The 6,000-nt window shown below is 39.1% G+C and overlaps 1 protein-coding gene across 1 annotated transcript in view; it reads right to left on the minus strand.

Moving 5' to 3' along the window:
* LOC119654243 (UDP-glycosyltransferase UGT5) overlaps positions 1–2,961 on the minus strand; it is an 82,876-nt gene extending 79,915 nt beyond the window's left edge. The window contains exon 1 of the mRNA XM_038059485.1: positions 2,423–2,961. The gene's annotated coding sequence lies outside the window, so the exon portion shown is untranslated. The remainder of the gene's footprint in view (positions 1–2,422) is intronic.
* Positions 2,962–6,000: the final 3,039 nt, after the last annotated feature.

Here is a 6,000-nt window from a genome sequence, read left to right on the forward strand (position 1 = left end):
CCCTCACTCACCAATTGTGCAATTTACGTCAAAAACTTCTTGAGAAGGTATTAATTGAGACCCTTCACTTGATACCGCAGAAGCGTATATTTAGTGAGAAAAAAATTTTTTCTATCCACCTTTTGCATCTTTGGAGCGCTCTCTTTAAACTGCACGTAAACTTTTGTCATTCACTATATGCGTGGTATTCCTATATGTACACGTAATTTCGGTTAAATCAGTGTAGCCAGTTTGGAGAAAAGTATATGTGAAAGACAGTTAGTAAACCGATTTCAATAAAATTTTATTTTACACAAAAGGGCTGAGAAAAAGTGACTTCTTCAAATATGAGACTTTGGAATTTCACAAACATGTCAATTATTCTCGTTAATTATGACATTATGCTTGGAGTTGCACTGTGCATCTCGGGCGCCGTACTACTTGGTTTCGGTAGATGCGAACTAGAAAAGTACAGGGAGCAACCGCACCAGGCGCGCAAGTTTTACCAACAAGTCAGCAGGATGAAGCCCTATACACTAAATCTGATTTCCGACAGAATGGGCATATTGGAGCGATGGGTTGAGTACTTTGATGAGCTACTAAACAACCAGAACATCGGCGAGTTGGAGGTCCCGCCAACTGAAGACGACGTAAAATTTTTTTTTACCAAATATAGTCATGTGGGGTATCAAATGAAAGGTCTTGATTAGTACTTTTCGAAGCCGGTGTTAGTTTTGAGATTTGTTAAAAAGGCGGGGAGTGGGAGGAGTGCAAAGTGATGATTTATTTAACGAACCCATTCTCAGAAACTACCCAACCGAAAAATCTGAAAAAAATCATGAAGCTGCCTCTATACTATTATATTATTCTGGTTTGATTATATTTTTGGGAAAATTGAGTAAAGCCCCCTTAAGTTTATGTCAGAGTTATAGTAGTACAAAATATAATATGAAGCATATTATCTCCAAATTTGATCAAAATCATACTATTAGTAACAAAGTTACAGTAGCTGAAAGTTGCCTTTACCGTGTAAATTTGCAACCCGAAGTACTAAATCGGACATGCTAAATGCATATTCTTAACGGGCTACGTACAAATGGGATAGTTCCACACTCAAATATACTCACACAAGAAGCAAACAAAACCTTTCATACCTAAAGCGCTCATCTTCCAGTTTCCCAACTTGTTATATAATAGATAACTAATTTTAAAATTTTTATTTCGTTCCAAAATGGCATTTCCTTCCAAAATAAGTTAAAACAAAAATTAATTTTTTGGGTGGAAAGACCCCTTAATCATCTTATTATCAAGCACATGTAGCCAACGTTCGTGATCGCATGAGGCAGCTAGGAGGTGTTACCCGCGAAAACCTGTAGATAGTATCTTTCCTTTTATTGACGCTTCAGACAAGATAAAGTGGAATATGTTCCCGGGCACGAAAATGTGACGCAACAAATACAGTATCATTTTCCTAGACTTTATTCACTTCAGCATTTTACCGTGCGGTATATGACATTTCAATTTAAATAACATTAGTGCAAGTTTTTCTGAAAATGCGTTACATATGGCGGTAAAAACTGCAGCCTGCTCAATACCGCACATATTCTCATCACATTCCATAACTGTAAGTTATCAAAAGAGAAAAAAAAATTGCTACAGACTTTTGCATGAGATAAAAGGAATCACGTAATCGACAATCGTGGATTTGGGCCTCAAACTTTGCTGAATTTAATGACGTATGGACTTATACTTTTGCCAAATTAAAATACACTTTTCTCTTTACTTCATTGGTGAACTTTTGTTAGCCTCATTTGATTTTTAACTTTGATTTAAATTTATTGCAAAAGCTTGGAACTCCAAATAAAGAGAATAGCGAACAGCCAATATGGTACCTGCTACCTCAAAGTTATTCTGCAATCACAAAAAATTTCCTTGGAACTGACAAGAATTACAACATCGCCGCGATGCATCAAATACTATTTCCAATGTTATCGCCTTCAGTTCACGTAACAGCCTATTGCATTTGAAGCAAACCCTGCTCTATTTGGCAGCAGAAAGGCAGTTTCGAAATTGGTCATATTATTGTTATCGTTACTGAGTGTGCTCAAGTTCAGATATGGCTTATTGTCATTCAAATAACCTTATACCAACGAGGCATACAAACTGCATCTAGAAAATTAGTTAAAATAAGCCATACGTGACAACTAGAAAGAGATACTTCATACTTTGGATCTAAGTACTCCTAGATAAAATAGCATGCACTGCAACCAGGCGTACACAAACGAATATCAATAATTTTGGGAACAATGAATTAAATAAGTTCCGTTTTGAAATTATCTAATATTCACCATTATGTAAACTGTATTTCATTAGATAATTAAGAATATCCGTGAATATTTTCAGTGAATTATTATTATTATTATTTAAAATAATTGCACACTACCTTGAACTAGAAGTGTCCTCGGAAACGGGAAAGTTTTCCGCAATGAAGAAAAGCACTAGGAAAGTTTACACTGCACTAATATTAAATTTATCCGTTGCCTTTCTAGTGGCATGCAATTTCAGATGCATGTACAGTAAATTATTTGCGCACATGCACTACCAACCGACACTGACCGCCAAATGCACGCGTTTAATTGCGCAAACGTACTTCACCATGAAACACTGAACGTTCTAATGCATACACGGATGCGTTTATATTTAAATATGATAACTCTCGCCAGAGAAAAGCATCGACTAAACCAATTCCTGACAGTCTGTTGCATGAAGCCTCTACGCCGGAGTGCATCTGCGTCCCCATCAGATCAAGACCGTGGAAGGTAGTGAATTCCGAATGAGGTAGTGATAAAAGCTATGGGGAAATCTCAGCACCCGCGACAGTCGTTACCATTACTCCCCGTTTAGGGCCAGGAAACAGCTGATGCATTAGTTACACACAGGCTAGACTAGACGGCACACTTGAGCTGGCTGCTACTCAGCTGATTAGAGAACAGACGGGGGAGATAAGATTGTGATAGTGGATATTGAAACTTATCAAATACTTGAATAAACAATGGCAGCGTGCTTCAAAGCTAACAGCCTCAAAAGTAATGTAGACGGAATTATCTCAATGGCAAACAACATACTCGCCAAGGTGACATATAGTCAGATCACATTCATGTGTTCAGTTTCAAATCTCACATTATCCGCCACTTGAGTAAATACAATATAATATATGATAGTAGTGCGGCTTTTCTGTTGCTTTACTGAGCATTGACTTGCTGAACAAATGTGAGGTGAATCGCTTCTGGCACGGATCGCGTATATTATGTTACTTCCATGTAAGTAGGTTTTCCACACGGAGGAGCAGACTCTGAAGATAAATCACTGCGTGAACTACATATGACTTCAAAGATATACCACACCACTAACCCTTCTCCTAGCGGAGCAGGAGATACCGCGAAGCGCTTTACATTGCATAGTGTGCTCCTTGCATCCCGTTTAATATGAAGCATGACCTTGAAAACTGTTAACCCGCATTGAAAAATTAACGAACTTCGTACCCCATTGTCGATTGAGCGGGGGTCCCGAAATTGTCTTTACTTCACATTCTTGGGATTTTTTACACGATCAGTCTGGCAATAGCTTACCATCACTAAATCCACCGTTAGTTTTGTATCAGTCAATCCACGTTTGACCAGTCTGATAGAATTTGTTTAAAAATGTAGAAAATATTCGACAGTCTGCTCCGTTCATTAGTGATTCCTTGCATTCACACGATCAGTTTCGCGTCATTCTAACTAAAGCCAGAAGGATCACGTGGGTTGTCTATTAATACCAGACAAAACAATAGCAAACTGGTCAACAGAAGTGACACGCGCAAATCCTGAAGGGAAAAAAGCGGTTCTTGATCTTCTCGGTCTTCGATCTTTATTCTAATTCTACAATAGTTTGTTATAAACCAGTTCATCTCTTTTCACACGTAAGTGTTATTACGGTTTTGATAAGGGGCCTCCTTTACATTTATTTAAATTTTTGCATTTTTTGATATTTTCAATTTATTCACTAATAGCCTAATCGTTTGTACAGAGGAAGCATCATTACTCAGTGGACGAAATATTTTGCCTTTTACTGGTTTGATTGTCGTGAATGAAGCCTATGTCCAGCGATATTCAAGAAATCACGGAAATTCGAGGGTGCAGAGCAAGACAAGATTACATAATACAAAGTGCGAGATCCTCTTTCGGTATCCGGGGAATGTTCATAGACCGATCGTCGTTTTCTCACCGTCCTTATTCCATATTAATGTTCTTGATCACTGTTAGTGGAGTATTGGGCATCTACACAGTACCTTCGTTGTTTTTCAGGTTTTGTGTAAAACAAAACCTTATTAAAATCGGTTTACTGTCTGTCTTTATTTTTTTTTTTTTGATAAGGTGGAAATCTTCAAAAGACGCTGGCCTGGTGGGATTCTTACCCACTAAAACCACCCTCGACTCCCCCCCAACCCCCATGGAACCATCGTACCGTATTACATCATGGGGCGGAGTCAGTCCACTTTAACTTGGTCCCCTTTCATCTCTACGCGGCGTATGTAACCGCGCTTTTCTAGTCTCCCCTGCCTTTTCCAGTTTGCTCTGGATAGATACGACCATAGAGAATCTGGTACGAGCACCTTTCATATAGTCTCCTCTAAATTCTTCCTTTCCTCCACAAACCTTGGACAGTGGAAGAATACATGCTCAGGCCTCAGGAACTCCATCACAGTTTGGAAAATCGGGTGAGGTATCTAGTTTAAACCTGAACAGGCGGCGATGGAGGATGGCGATATCGAAATTGATCATTTTTTTAACGGGGCAATTCTCAAAACCCGCACAACCGGAAAATCTGGAAAAATCAAGAGGCTGCCACTACATGGTGCCTAGACTACGAAATACCTTCCATACCAATATCCCTTCCAATAAAGGTAATAATAGTATATTACTATAATTTTTAGTAATTGGCTGCAGAACCCACTTAAGTTCATCTTATTACTCCGAGCAATGCAACAATGTAGACAATGTAGAGTTTGATCCTACCAAATCGCGGTGGAAATCACACTATTACTAACAAAGTTATAATAGCTCAAAGTTGTCACTTCTTTAGAAATTCAACATTTTGAATGACAATATCACCCGAAAGTGGATATTCTCATATAATATTGTATATGCGTATATTACGTGTTGAGCGATACCACGACCGTCCGGTTGTGGATAAAAACCGGCTCAATAGGTTGCGGTGGGCGGGTCACTTAATCCGTATGGATGAGGATGATCCAGCCCAGAAAGTCTATAAGGGCAATATCTATGGTAGAAAAAGAAGACGAGGCAGACCCTGCCTCGTAGGCCAGGACGCCAGACAGCTTTTAGGGATATCGAATTGGTGGACCTCGGCGCAAAACCGGGATGTCTGCAGTTCCTTATTAAGGCCTAGTCTGGATACCGGTTGTTGCGCCGTTGATGTTGATGATAGTAATATACTATTGTTAACTTTATTTGAGCAGATATCGGTTTGGAAGGTATTTCGGAGCTCAGGCACCATATAGTGGCAGCCTTCTGATTTCTTTCAGATTTTTCGGTTTGGTAGTTTCTGTGAATGGCTCCCTTAAAGAAATGATCACTTTCAACCCTCCGCACTCCCAAACAAATATCAAAAGTAAGACCGACTTCGAAAAGTACTAACCGAGATCCTTCATTTGATACCACACATGACTGTATTTGATGAAAAAAAATGTTACGCCTCCCTTTTGCATGTATGGGGACCCTTCCTTAAATTCAAAGTAAAAGGATGTAACTCACTGCATGTGTGAGCGTTAATAGTTCCCACCTTTGTACCACATTTTTTTAATTTTAAAAAATTTTACACCCCTCGTTTGCACGTATGGGGACCCTTCCTTAAATTCAACGTAAAAGGATGTAACTCACTGCATCGCTATAACCGTCTCCGAGAAAAATGCGTGTGACGGACAAATAGACAGACAGACGGACAGACAGACAGTAAACC

This window comes from Hermetia illucens, chromosome 4, assembly GCF_905115235.1.
Source record: "Hermetia illucens chromosome 4, iHerIll2.2.curated.20191125, whole genome shotgun sequence".
NCBI classification, from domain to species: domain Eukaryota; kingdom Metazoa; phylum Arthropoda; class Insecta; order Diptera; family Stratiomyidae; genus Hermetia; species Hermetia illucens.